The sequence below is a fragment of the Coregonus lavaretus genome (assembly GCF_964263955.1).
Source record: "Coregonus lavaretus genome assembly, chromosome: 7".
Taxonomy (NCBI): Eukaryota; Metazoa; Chordata; class Actinopteri; order Salmoniformes; family Salmonidae; genus Coregonus; species Coregonus lavaretus.
Genome location: NC_139994.1, coordinates 60,843,616 through 60,858,533, shown reverse-complemented (window position 1 = coordinate 60,858,533; position 14,918 = coordinate 60,843,616). Strand labels below are relative to the sequence as shown.

At 45.4% G+C, this 14,918-nt stretch overlaps 1 long non-coding RNA gene across 1 annotated transcript; it reads left to right on the top strand.

The window, feature by feature from the left end:
- The first annotated feature begins 3,386 nt into the window (after nt 1-3,386).
- LOC311131772 lies at nt 3,387-5,632 on the top strand. Its single transcript, XR_014613465.1, has 3 exons — nt 3,387-3,548; nt 4,265-4,409; nt 4,560-5,632. It is a non-coding gene; the product is annotated as an uncharacterized lncRNA (long non-coding RNA).
- Nucleotides 5,633-14,918: the final 9,286 nt, after the last annotated feature.

Sequence of the window (14,918 nt, the reverse complement as noted above, 5' to 3'; positions counted from 1 at the left end):
ACAGTACAGCACACAATGGCTACTGTGTTGACTCTGTTCGAAAAACGGCTAGCTAGCTAGCTTCGTGGTACACCGAAGACAATGCCAACCTACAGTAACTACCCACAACAGCCCACGATGCCTAACTATGACAACATAGCTAACTAGCATGCTAGCATCCAATAACACACAGTTTAGCACCAATACTTGGTTACAATAGACTACCAATAGTGTGTTAACACACTAAACAGATCATTCGTGTCCGTGTCTAGTTCCTTTCATAACGCAGCAATAATTAAACGTTGGCTAGCTAGCATAAGTATATTGTATTTAGCTACTACAGTACAGTTAGCTGGTCGTGTTGGCTAGCTAGCAATGGCCACTGTGTTGACTTTGTTTGAAGAACGGCTAGCTAGCTAGCTTCGTGCTAGACCCGGCACCGCCGAAAAACAATGCTAACCTACAGTAACTACCCACAACAGCCCACGATGCCTAACTATGACGCCATAGCTAACTAGCATGCTAGCATCCAATAACACACAGTTTAGCACCAATACTTGGTTACAACAAACTACCAATAGTGTGTTAACACACTAAACAGATAATTCGTGTCCGTGTCTAGTTCCTTTCATAACGCAGCAAAAATTAAACGTTGGCTAGCTAGCACATTAACATTGGAAACAACTCTCCACCGTTGTTAAACGTTACCAGTAGCTACCCGCTAGCTATCTAGCCTCGTGCTTTCTCCGGGCTCCGCCGTAAAAAGAGACATATCAAAGTTAAACCACTGGCCATTGGCTGCGGAGGAGACACATCACTGTTAAAGAGGGGCTCTTTTTCAAATGCCTAAATATCTGTCCTCTCGTTGTGTCTCCTCCTCGTGTCCTCTCCTTGTGTCCAACCGGCCTCACAACCGCAGACCACGTGTAACCACGCCAGCCTAGGACCTCCACATCCGGCTTCTTCACCAGCGGGATTTCTGAGGGGAGTGGACGCGGGGTGATGAGGAGTATTTCTGTCTGTAATAAAACCCTTTTATGGGGTAAAATTCATTCTGATTGTCTGGGCCTGTCTCCCAAGTTGCTGGGCTATGCCCTCTCAGGCCCTCTCATGGCTGCACCCTGCCTAGTCATGTGAAATCTATAGATTAGGGCCTGAAGAATTTATTTATTTCAATTGACTGATTTCCTTATGTGAACTACAAGTCAGCAAAATCTTTGAAATTGTTGCATGTTGCATTTATATTTTTGTTCAGTATAATATTAGACATCAAAGATCGAATGTTAGACATCAACAGAGTTAACAATTGCTTCCAGCAGCCCATGGGCCATCAAGGTTTTATCGGGTAAAAGATAACAGAAAATGAGAACAGACTGTGGTTTCTGTATGGAAATGTTCATTATTAAAGGTGCAATCTGTAACTTTGTGCTCATAACTTTGTGCACAAACAATCAAAGCGATCCGAGCTCCATGTGAACTAAGCAGTGTCTTACCCTCGATAAGACCCCACCCCCTTCCGCAGTCTGAGACACTCAAAGCAGAAATGAAACTACAGGTTGCACTTTTAACAATATCTTTCAAATAGCACCATCTGTTGTCTATTTCTCTTCAATAAATATTGTAATTCTGTAATAGACCATTATACAGAATCTTTATATCTGTTTGGGTCAACCGCATTTAAAAGAGAGAACAGATTTTGTTATTTTATATTTGTGAGATGTTTGATTACCCATAATTATTTTCTCTGACATTCAGACAGTTTGTCTGTAGTGCAAGTGTGGCCATCTCTGGTCTTGGAGCGCCCCAGTGTGGCCATCTCTGGTCTTGGAGCGCCCCAGTGTGGCCATCTCTGGTCTTGGAGCGCCCCAGTGTGGCCATCTCTGGTCTTGGAGCGCCCCAGTGTGGCCATCTCTGGTCTTGGAGTGCCCCAGTGTGGCCATCTCTGGTCTTGGAGCGCCCCAGTTTGGCCATCTCTGGTCTTGGAGCGCCCCAGTGTGGCCATCTCTGGTCTTGGAGCACCCCAGTGTGGCCATCTCTGGTCTTGGAGCGCCCCAGTGTGGCCAACTCTGGTCTTGGAGCGCCCCAGTGTGGCCATCTCTGGTCTTGGAGCGCCCCAGTGTGGCCTTCTCTGGTCTTGGAGCGCCCCAGTGTGGCCATCTCTGGTCTTGGAGCGCCCCAGTGTGGCCATCTCTGGTCTTGGAGCGCCCCAGTGTGGCCATCTCTGGTCTTGGAGTGCCCCAGTGTGGCCATCTCTGGTCTTGGAGCGCCCCAGTTTGGCCATCTCTGGTCTTGGAGCGCCCCAGTGTGGCCATCTCTGGTCTTGGAGCGCCCCAGTGTGGCCATCTCTGGTCTTGGAGCGCCCCAGTGTGGCCAACTCTGGTCTCGGAGCGCCCCAGTGTGGCCATCTCTGGTCTTGGAGCGCCCCAGTGTGGACAACTCTGGTCTTGGAGCGCCCCAGTGTGGCCATCTCTGGTCTTGGAGCGCCCCAGTGTGGCCATCTCTGGTCTTGGAGCGCCCCAGTGTGGCAAACTCTGGTCTTGGAGCGCCCCAGTGTGGCCATCTCCGGTCTTGGAGCGCCCCAGTGTGGCCATCTCTGGTCTTGGAGCGCCCCAGTGTGGCCATCTCCGGTCTTGGAGCGCCCCAGTGTGGCCATCTCCGGTCTTGGAGCGCCCCAGTGTGGCCATCTCTGGTCTTGGAGCGCCCAAGTGTGGCCATCTCCGGTCTTGGAGCTTCCCAGTGTGGCCATCTCCGGTCTTGGAGCGCCCCAGTGTGGCCATCTCCGGTCTTGGAGCGCCCCAGTGTGGCCATCTCCGGTCTTGGAGCGCCCCAGTGTGGCCATCTCCGGTCTTGGAGCGCCCCAGTGTGGCCATCTCCGGTCTTGGAGAGCCCCAGTTTGGCCAACTCTGGTCTTGGAGCGCTCCAGTGTGGCCAACTCCGGTCTTGGAGCGCCCCAGTGTGGACAACTCTGGTCTTGGAGCGCCCCAGTGTGGCCATCTCCGGTCTTGGAGCACCCCAGTGTGGCCAACTCCGGTCTTGGAGCGCCCCAGTGTGGCCAACTCTGGTCTTGGAGCGCCCCAGTGTGGCCATCTCTGGTCTTGGAGCGCCCCAGTGTGGCCAACTCCGGTCTTGGAGTGCTCCAGTGTGACCAACTCTGGTCTTGGAGCGCCCCAGTGTGGCCATCTCTGGTCTTGGAGCGCTCCAGTGTGGACAACTCTGGTCTTGGAGTGCCCCAATGTGGACAACTCTGGTCTTGGAGCGCCCCAGTGTGTTCAAACTTTGGTCCTAACCCAGCTTTAACACACACTACTCATTCTGGGCTGGAACAAGTACCTAGTACGACACACTGTCGTAGTAGTTGTATGAGTTGATCCGCCCATTAAACACCACACACATCTTCAGACACAACTATTTACAATCTGTCTCTCAGGAGAAGACCACTCACTATAAGGATCCAGACAAGCAACAGTTATCCATAAAGCTGTAGTCAGAGAGACTGTGGATGATGGGTTGTCTCATGGTCACCGGGGTGCTCATTTTGACTCTACTGTTCCATCCTCCAGCTGCTCAGAGTAAGTTTACCATCAATGTTTAGTAAGTTTACCATCAATGTTTAGTAAGTTTACCATCAATGTTTAGTAAGTTTACCATCAATGTTTAGTAAGTTTACCATCAATGTTTAGTAAGTTTACCATCAATGTTTAGTAAGTTTACCATCAATGTTTAGTAAGTTTACCATCTATGTTTAGTAAGTTTACCATCTATGTTTAGTAAGTTTACCATCAATGTTTAGTAAGTTTACCATCTATGTTTAGTAAGTTTACCATCTATGTTTAGTAAGTTTACCATCAATGTTTAGTAAGTTTACCATCAATGTTTAGTAAGTTTACATCTATGTTTAGTAAGTTTACCATCTATGTTTAGTAAGTTTACCATCTATGTTTAGTAAGTTTACCATCTATGTTTAGTAAGTTTACCATCTATGTTTAGTAAGTTTACCATCAATGTTTAGTAAGTTTACCATCAATGTTTAGTAAGTTTACCATCTATGTTTAGTAAGTTTACCATCAATGTTTAGTAAGTTTACCATCAATGTTTAGTAAGTTTACCATCTATGTTTAGTAAGTTTACCATCTATGTTTAGTAAGTTTACCATCTACAGTATGTTTATACAAATATGTCAGCTGTATTGGAGCTGAGAAAATGTTACAATTCAGTGCATCAAAAAAGTTGACATACTGCTTTGATTTTTGAATATTTTGTTAATACCAACTTTATTTGTATATAGCACAGGAGGCTGCTGAGGGTAGGACGGCTGATAACAATGGCTGGAACGGAGAATGCTGTTTCAAGTATTACACAAGAAAAATCCCCGGACAATTCATCTGGGAATATGAAATGACCAGATCTGACTGCCCTGTGAGGGGAGTCATGTAAGTATAGTATTACACACACACACACACACACACACACACACACACACACACACACACACACACACACACACACACACACACACACACACACACACACACACAATACACACAGGGATGTTTACTCTGATATTGTCTGCTCTCTTCCAGCTTGGTCACAAAAAAGAGCTACCGCTTCTGTGCCAATCCAGATGATCCTTCGATTGAGAAGATCATGAAGTCCATCGATGACAGGAAATTCCAGTAACCACTTCCTGGAAGAAAGCTGAAGTCTAAACATGTCAACTCCTGCTCCTATTTCATTTTCAGCTCTGTGTTAAGTAACTGTTTTACATGTAGTGACAAAAAGTGTCAAATGATATGCTAGCAATCATGATGATCATTTAGTATATGTATAACACATGTATCAGATGTAATGATCATGTTATGTATCATGTTGTGTATCACTCAACAAAAGGGTTTACCAAGGAACACTTCCAAAAGGACTTATTTGAGTCAGAATGGAGTTGGAGCACTCCACAAAAAAGGCAGAGATGAATTTCTTATTTGGATGAGTACAGGTGACTGACGTTTCAATGTCAAGCTGACGTCTTCCTCAGAGTGACCTGACAATTGCAATTTACTCCTATTTATAGCCTAGTGGCTTACTGAGACACATCAATGTAAAAATGAAAATAAGGTCAACAGGAAATTCAAGGTAAATGGCAAATAATAATACTATAAATCTGGTGTCTTCTGTTTGGCAAATAGGTCATATATTGGGTGTATTTGAGTGTTTGTGAAAGGGGCGGCGCTGAGACCATAAAAATCAAGGCAACTACATTAGAAAAACCCTAACCTTGAATCATGTTATTTTTATTTGTACTTTGTTGTGTCTCAGTAGGTCACTATGCTATGAATAGGAGTTAAGTGCAATTGTCAGGTCACTCTGAGGAAGACGTCAGCTTTGTTGAGTTCTGCAAATATTTTCTGCCTCGAATTAGTCATTTTGGAAGTTTTTCTTGGTAAGCCTTTTTGTTGGAATTTCGTCATTGTTGTCAAGCGCTCCCTTTATGTGTTTGCTGTAGCGCGGACGCCTACCTGATCTCTTATCTATACATTATCCCTTTTTTATTATAAGCTTTGTTATTTTCTTCTCTCACAAACATTTAGCATGTATGAACAATACTGCATGTACTGGCCTTCTTTTTTTTGGAACTTAATAAATCAAACCACTTTTACAGGCTCGTTTTTTATACAGTATTCCATGTTCAATTTGACGGACACAGACGTCTAAGTTATCTTAGATCTCTTTTTCATGTTTGTATCAACCATAGTATGTCATCTGAAATATCTGTGAAATTCTGTCGTGTTTAGTTAGGTCGTACCACACAGATAAAGAAAAGAAACCCACGTGTAACCACGCCAGCCCAGGACCTCCACATCCGGCTTCTTCACCAGCGGGATGTCTGAGGGGAGTGGACGCGGGGTGCTGAGGAGTATTTCTGTCTGTAATAAAACCCTTTTGTGGGGTGAAATTCATTCTGATTGTCTGGGTCTGTCTCCCGAGTTGCTGGGCCTATGCCCTCTCAGGCCCACTCATGGCTGCGCCCCTGCCTAGTCATGTGAAATCCATAGATTAAGGCCTAAAGAATTTATTTCAATTGACTGATTTCCTTATAAGAACTACAAGTCAGCAAAATCTTTGAAATTGTTGCATTTATATTTTTGTTCAGTATAATATTAGACATCAAATGTTGAATGTTAGACATCAAAAGAGTTAAGAATTGCTTCCAGTGCCCATGGGCCATCAAGGTTTTATCAGGTAAAAGATAACAGAAAATGAGAACAGACTGTGGTTTCTGTATGGAAATGTTCATTATTAAAGGTGCAATCTGTAACTTTGTGCTCATAACTTTGTGCACAAACAATCAAAGCGATCCGAGCTCCATATGAACTAAGCAGTGTCTTATCCTCGTTAAGACCCCACCCCCTTCCGCAGTCTGAGACACTCAAAGCAGAAATGAAACTACAGGTTGCACTTTTAACAATATCTTTCAGATAGCACCATCTGTTGTCTATTTCTCTTCAATAAATATTGTAATTCTGTAATAGACCATTATACAGCATCTTTATATCTGTTTGGGTCAACCGCATAAAATAAAAAAGAGAATAGATTTTGTTATTTTATATTTGTGATATGTTTGATTACCCATAATTCTTTCCAGTCTTGGAGCGCCCCAGTGTGTCCAACTCCAGTCTTGGAGCGCCCCAGTGTGTCCTACTCCAGTCTTGGAGCGCCCCAGTGTGTCCAACTCCGGTCTTGGAGCGCCCCAGTGTGTCCAACTCCAGTCTTGGAGTGCCCCAGTGTGTCCAACTCCAGTCTTGGAGTGCCCCAGTGTGTCCAACTCCAGTCTTGGAGTGCCCCAGTGTGTCCAACTCCAGTCTTGGAGCGCCCCAGTGTGTCCAACTCCAGTCTTGGAGCGCCCCAGTGTGTTCAACTCCAGTCTTGGAGCGCCCCAGTGTGTCCAACTCCGGTCTTGGAGTGCCCCAGTGTGTCCAACTCCGGTCTTGGAGCGCCCCAGTGTGTCCAACTCCAGTCTTGGAGTGCCCCAGTGTGTCCAACTCCAGTCTTGGAGCGCCCCAGTGTGTCCAACTCCGGTCTTGGAGCGCCCCAGTGTGTCCAACTCCAGTCTTGGAGTGCCCCAGTGTGTCCAACTCCAGTCTTGGAGTGCCCCAGTGTGTCCAACTCCAGTCTTGGAGCGCCCCAGTGTGTCCAACTCCGGTCTTGGAGTGCCCCAGTGTGTCCAACTCCAGTCTTGGAGCGCCCCAGTGTTTCCAACTCCGGTCTTAGAGTGCCCCAGTGTGTCCAACTCCGGTCTTGGAGCGCCCCAGTGTGTCCAAATTCATTATTGGAGCGCCCCAGTGTGTCCAACTCCGGTCTTGGAGCGCCCCATTGTGTCCAACTTCATTCTTGGAGCGCCCCAGTGTGTCCAACTTCATTCTTGGAGCGCCCCAGTGTGTCCAACTCCGTTCTTGGAGCGCCCCAGTATGTCCAACTCCGTTCTTGGAGCGCCCCAGTGTGCTCTACTCCAGTCTTGGAGCGCCCCAGTGTGTCCAACTCCAGTCTTGGAGTGCCCCAGTGTGTCCAACTCCAGTCTTGGAGTGCCCCAGAGTGTCCAACTCCAGTCTTCGAGTGACCCAGTGTGTCCAACTCCAGTCTTGGAGTGCCCCAGTGTGTCCTACTACAGTCTTGGAGTGCCCCAGTGTGTCCAACTCCAGTCTTGGAGCGCCCCAGTGTGTCCAACTCCAGTCTTGGAGCGCCCCAGTGTGTCCAACTCCAGTCTTGGAGCGCCCCAGTGTGTCCAACTCCAGTCTTGGAGCGCCCCAGTGTGTCCAACTCCAGTCTTGGAGCGCCCCAGTGTGTCCAACTCCGGTCTTGGAGCGCCCCAATGTGTCCTACTCCAGTCTTGGAGCGCCCCAGTGTGTCCAACTCCGGTCTTGGAGCGCCCCAGTGTGTCCTACTCCAGTCTTGGAGCGCCCCAGTGTGTCCAACTCCAGTCTTGGAGCGCCCCAGTGTGTCCTAACCCAGGTTTAACACACACTTCTCATGCTCATGTTTAGACTAGCCTTCTTCCAGGAAGTGGTTTCTTGAATTTCCTGTCATCGATGGACTTCATGATCTTCTCAATCGAAGGATCATCTGGATTGGCACAGAAGCGGTAGCTCTTTTTTGTGACCAAGCTGGAAGAAAGCAGACAATGTCCGAGTAAACATCCCTGTGTGCGTGTGTGTTTGTGTGTGTGTGTGTGTGTGTGTGTGTGTGTGTGTGTGTGTGTGTGCGAGTGTGTGTGTGTGTGTGTTTGTTTGTGTGTGTGTGTGTGTGTGCATGTTTAATACTATACTTACATGACTCCCCTCTTAGAGCAGTCAGATCTGGTCATTTCATATTCCCTGATGAATTGTCTGAGGATTTTTCTTGTGTAAAAATTGAAACAGCATTCTTCAGGACCATTTCCATCTGTATAAAGAGACAATCTGTAATTTTTCTATAATTTGTCTTACATACTATAGACCACCAGAGGTTGGTGGTCCCTTAATTGGGGAGGACGGTCTTGCGGTATTGGCTGGAGCGGTATCAGGGGAATGGTATCAAATACAGTACATCAAACACATGATTTCCAGGTGTTTGATACCATTCCATTTGCTCCGTTCCAGCCATTGTTATGAGCCGTCCTCCCCTCAGCAGCCTCCTGTGCTATAGACAGGTTAGCAGACAACGTCACCAAAACGATGCCAGCGCTTCAAAGGGGCTAAAGGCTGTGTGTTAGGATTCTGGATGGTCAGATGGCTAGCAACAATGACAAGAAGCTGCCATGTGGGGAATCGGAAGTGCCTCATTTCAGCCAATTTTATCTTGTTCTTGACTGATGTCACGTCTTTGCTAATATGGCAAAAATGTTTTAGCTAGCTAGCTAACCAATAAGTGTAATAATGTATTTGTAAAATAAAGTGCAACTTTGTTTTTAATAAACATTGGAGACTAAATATAGTTTACATGTTGTCAACAACCTAAGCCAAGCCCAGCTGTTTTGCCCCATTGTTGCGCACATGTCGGTTGTGTTGCTAAACAACCAACCCGTCTATAAGTCAGAACTTAAACATGGAATATTTCATTTCAGCTTTATAATGCAACAATTCAGAGTAGGAGTGCTGATCTAGGAGCAGTTTTGCCTTTTAGATCACAATGAATAAGATTATATAAACAGCAGGGAACTGATCCTAGATCCGCAGACTCTTGATAAGTACAGTCCCATATCTCTCCCATACATCCTTAACCCTAATTGCTCCTGTAAGTCACTCTGGATAAGAGCATCTGCTAAATGACTCAAATGTTAATGTAACACTATGATTAACACTAAATGTTAGACAATGTTCTGAAGAGAAGGATTGATAGTAGTTAAGAATCGATTCCAAAGCAGGGATAACTTACTGTTGGCCAACGCGGCGGACCACAGGGCTGCTCCCAGGATGCACAGCAGGAGAAGGATCTGAGCAGACCGCATGATTGGTTGATGATGAGCAGACAATGACCAACACTGTTAACACCTCAGCAACTGTAAAGGATTCTAAACTTAGGACAGAGTCTTTTGTCCTTTATGATCGGAGGAGGGGAGGGAGGTGTGTGGTTTTGGTGGGGAGAGGGAGGGGTGTGGGGGGGGGAAGAGTGTGTAGGTGACAAAAGTTTCCACTTAATCTCAAAAGTAGAAGAAAAAAAAATTGTTCACAGGAAATGCACATGGGTTTAGCCCACCACAGTGGACGCCTTGCACAGTTCTTTGTAGCACGCATTGCCTAAAAACTCAGCATCAGTGTGATACATACAGTGGGGGAATAAAGTATTTAGTCAGCCACCAATTGTGCAAGTTCTCCCACTTAAAAAGATGAGAGAGGCCTGTAATTTTCATCATAGGTACACGTCAACTATGACAGACAAAATGAGAAAAAATAATCCAGAAAATCACATTGTAGAATTTTTAATGAATTTATTAGCAAATTATGGTGGAAAATAAGTATTTGGTCAATAACAAAAGTTTCTCAATACTTTGTTATATACCCTTTGTTGGCAATGACACAGGTCAAACGTTTTCTGTAAGTCTTCACAAGGTTTTCACACACTGTTGCTGGTATTTTTGCCCATTCCTCCATGCAGTTCTCCTCTAGAGCAGTGATGTTTTGGGGCTGTCGCTGGGCAACACGGACTTTCAACTCCCTCCAAAGATTTTCTATGGGGTTGAGATCTGGAGACTGGCTAGGCCACTCCAGGACCTTGAAATGCTTCTTACGAAGCCACTCCTTCGTTGCCCGGGCGGTGTGTTTGGGATCATTGTCATGCTGAAAGACCCAGCCACGTTTCATCTTCAATGCCCTTGCTGATGGAAGGAGGTTTTCACTCAAAATCTCACGATACATGGCCCCATTCATTCTTTCCTTTACACGGATCAGTCGTCCTGGTCCCTTTGCAGAAAAACAGCCCCAAAGCATGATATTTCCACCCCCATGCTTCACAGTAGGTATGGTGATCTTTGGATGCAACTCAGCATTCTTTGTCCTCCAAACATGACGAGTTGAGTTTTTACCAAAAAGTTCTATTTTAGTTTCATCTGACCATATGACATTCTCCCAATCCTCTTCTGGATCATCCAAATGCACTCTATCAAACTTCAGACGGGCCTGGACATGTACTGGCTTAAGCAGGGGGACACGTCTGGCACTGCAGGATTTGAGTCCCTGGTGGCGTAGTGTGTTACTGATGGTAGGCTTTGTTCCCAGATCGAGAGAGATTATCAGTGGTCTTGTATGTCTTCCATTTCCTAATAATTGCTCCCACAGTTGATTTCTTCAAACCAAGCTGCTTACCTATTGCAGATTCAGTCTTCCCAGCCTGGTGCAGGTCTACAATTTTGTTTCTGGTGTCCTTTGACAGCTATTTGTTCTTGGCCATAGTGGAGTTTGGAGTGTGACTGTTTGAGGTTGTGGACAGGTGTCTTTTATACTGATAACAAGTTCAAACAGGTGCCATTAATACAGGTAACGAGTGGAGGACAGAGGAGCCTCTTAAATAAGAAGTTACAGGTCTGTGAGAGCCAGAAATCTTGCTTGTTTGTAGGTGACCAAATACTTATTTTCCACCATAATTTGCAAATAAATTCATAAAAAATCCTACAATGTGATTTTCTGGAAAGAAAATTCTCAATTTGTCTGTCATAGTTGACGTGTACCTATGATGAAAATTACAGGCCACTCTCATCTTTTTAAGTGGGAGAACTTGCACAATTGGTGGCTGACTAAATACTTTTTCCCCCACTGTAAGGTCTGAAGTTATTGACCCCCTACACCCTCTTCTTGGGCTAAAAAGCAGTTTCCTGGAAATAATAATAATTTGTTCTACAACTATGGAAAAACAATTTAAACATTGAACAAATAAAGGGGCATCATACTGTTCATCAAGTTGAATATGTACAGATATTTTATTTAATAAAACAGAAGCTAAACACTGAGTATATAAACATTAAGAACACCTGCTCGTTCCATGACAGACTGACCAGGTGAAAGCTATGATCTTTTATTGATGTCACTTGTTAAATCCACTTCAATCAGTGTAGATGAACGGGAGGAGACGGGTTAAAGAGTGATTTTTAAGCCTTGAGACAATTGAGACATGGATTGTGTATGTGTGCCATTCAGAGGGTGAATGGGCAAGACAAAATATTTAAGTGCCTTTGAACGGGGTATGGTAGTAGGTGCCAGGCGCACCGCTTTGTGTCAAGAACTGCAACACTGCTGGGTATGTCGCACTTTTGGAACACACGAATTGAGGCTGTTCTGGAGGGCAATGGGGGTGCAATTCAATATTAGGAAGGTGTTCCAAATGTTTGGTTCCTCAGTGTACACTTCAAGTGAGATGCAGTTCCAGTTTTCACCCTGCTTCCCTCCCACCCATGTCCCACTCCAGTTCTCCACAACCAAAAAGGGTCATATATAAAAACAAGGAGACAGTCAAACTGACAATGCAAAACAAAGCTTAAAGGAAATCAGATAACATATCATACCTTCATTATCACATTTCTTGGTGAGGTCTTCAATTTCTTTATTCAATGTATCTACAACAGGGGACCAATTACATACAGCCATTTATACTTCCCAAGACGCACTTCTGTGATTAAGGGGTGAGTCTACTTCCTGTAGTTCTTACTGATTGATTATCGGGGCTGGGTAAGGCGATGTTGGACACACATGTCCCAACCCTGTAACATTCACACAGGAACTAACAGGGAACGTCTTTTTTTCCTTTAGAAATGTCACTTCAAATCACACACACACACACGAGGGTCCTCAACAGATCACATGTGAGGGACACCGATACAGTGAGGGAATGTACTCAACAAGACAAAATAAAAAAACTGAAAAACACGGATAAACTGCCAAAACGACAGTGTGAAACTGCAGGGGTGAAACTACACATGGTGACAAACAAAACAAATATGATTGTGCAAAATGCTTTATTGCAGTACTGCGGTGTTCACCACATAGGCAGAGCAGGGGGAAGGTGAAGAGATCTTCATACAGTGATCAGAACGTCTGCGTGCACAGTGGGGTGAGGAGGTGAAACGACGAGGGGGTATTGTCAGACATCCTGTTGCTACTGCTGGCTGAATATCAGTATGCACTACAAACTGTGTCAACAGCCAAAGGGGTCACTAAATGCCTTGGGGCTCTGGAGTATGGAGGGTTTAGTACAGTACCTGCATTTGAAACAAGTCTCACATTCAGAATCATCTACTGAGGAGTTCGCTTTTTGGCAGGTGATGGTGGCCAGAAGACATGAAAGCAGTAGAAGAATCTGTGAACTGAACACCAAACCAAAGCCTCTTTCTGAACGACACCCTAACATTGAGCTCACACATCTAAACCAAGGCTGGTGTGTTCAGAAACAGGAAAACCAGAGCTCCTAACATGACTCAGGTCCTTTATCTACATTAACAAAGGCATTATAGGAAAAAACAGAGTAACACCTCTGAGTTACACTCTGCTCATCACCATGGAGTAAGACAGCTTCTGATTGGGTTACAGCACTTACTGAGTGAGCACATCCAATAGGGGAAGGGCATACTGTGGACACAGAGATACCAGCAACGCCTAATTATTGATAGAAGGGACATATCAAATCATCAACAATCTCTTTTCCTTTCTGGAATCTTCTAATCAGCTTCACAATCAAACCGGTGCTTATGGGTTGGGGGGTGACTGAAGTGGATTATATAAAATGGGACGATACCAGTGAGGTTTGTTGTATTAACCTAACCTTTTTTCTTCATTATAACGTAACGACAAATAAAGAGATTGTCTCCATATTAAGAGATGACACTTAAATTAGAAACTAAGACAACAGAAATTAATTACGATGAAAAATGAACTGTGCAGAAAACAGGAAAAAAGAGGCAGCCGATATACTGTAGTATATCGATTCTCCTAATCTACCTGAGCTGTTCCAGTTTAAACCACTTTAGGGTTTTTCAGGCAGCTTATTTCCTCTTTGTAAAACATTTATTTAAAAAGTGAACCTTTAATGGCACTACACACAGAAACTACATCTGTTGCATTTCAGTTGAATCTTCATAAGAATACAAATTCATTGACTACGCCCTCCTTTCAAGTCGATGAACCATTCTCCCCAAATCAACAAACGTCCACGTCTTCTCCTTGGGAGCCTTTCCTTCATGGAATGGTGCAGAGACAAATAACAAACAAAGGGAACCAACTAAGATACGGCAAACAAATGTAAAACACATCGAAACCACATCAGTCCAAACAAAACAAAAAAGGCTAATGATAAAAATCACAGCTGACTTGCAGGAATGACCAATGACAACGGAGTCTTGGAGTAGAGGTAGAAGAGAGAGAGAGAGAGAGAGGTGGGAGAGAGAGAGAGAGAGGGGGAGAGAGAGAGAGAGAGAGAGAGAGACAGAGAGAGAGAGAGAGAGAGGGAGAGAGAGAGAGAGAGAGAGAGAGAGAGAGAGAGAGAGAGAGAGAGGTGGGAGAGAGAGAGAGGTAGAAGAGGTAGGAGAGAGAGAGAGAGGTAGAAGTGAGAGAGAGGTAGAAGAGAGAGAGAGGTAGAGGAGAGAGGTAGCATAGAGTGAGAGAGGGGTAGAAGAGAGAGAGAGAGGTAGAGGAGAGAGGCAGCATAGAGAGAGAGGGGTAGAAGAGAGAGAGAGGGGTAGAGGAGAGAGGTAGCATAGAGTGAGAGAGGGGTAGAAGAGAGAGAGAGGGGTAGAGGAGAGAGGTAGCATAGAGTGAGAGAGAGGTAGAAGTGAGAGAGAGAGAGAGAGAGAGAGAGAGAGAGGTAGAAGAGAGAGGTAGCATAGAGTGAGAGAGGGGTAGAAGAGAGAGAGAGAGGTAGAGGAGAGAGGTAGCATAGAGTGAGAGAGGGGTAGAAGAGAGAGAGAGAGGTAGAGGAGAGAGGTAGCATAGAGTGAGAGAGGGGTAGAAGTGAGAGAGAGAGGTAGAGGAGAGAGGTAGCATAGAGTGAGAGAGGGGTAGAAGTGAGAGAGAGAGGTAGAGGAGAGAGGTAGCATAGAGTGAGAGAGGGGTAGAAGTGAGAGAGAGAGGTAGAGGAGAGAGGTAGCATAGAGTGAGAGAGGGGTAGAAGAGAGCGCGAGAGAGAGAAAAGAGTGGGAAAGTGATAAAGACAAAAAGAGGAGAGAGAGAGGAGGTCCAGTTGGGTAACTAGTATCCCTGCTATAGACAGGTGGGAGTATACAGTGCATTCGAGAGCATCTTTCTGCCTGCTTTAATTCTGGGACAGGGGCACAGCATGTGTGCTGTTCCAGACCTCCAGGGTCTCTGCTCCATGACCCACGTCTAGGGGGACCACAGTGGCTGGTTGTCCCCAGCCCAGAGTGCTCTGAGCCTGGGGTAGGTCCGTCCCAGGGAGGGTATGTGTCTGGGGGCCGGGAGGGCAGCTCTCAC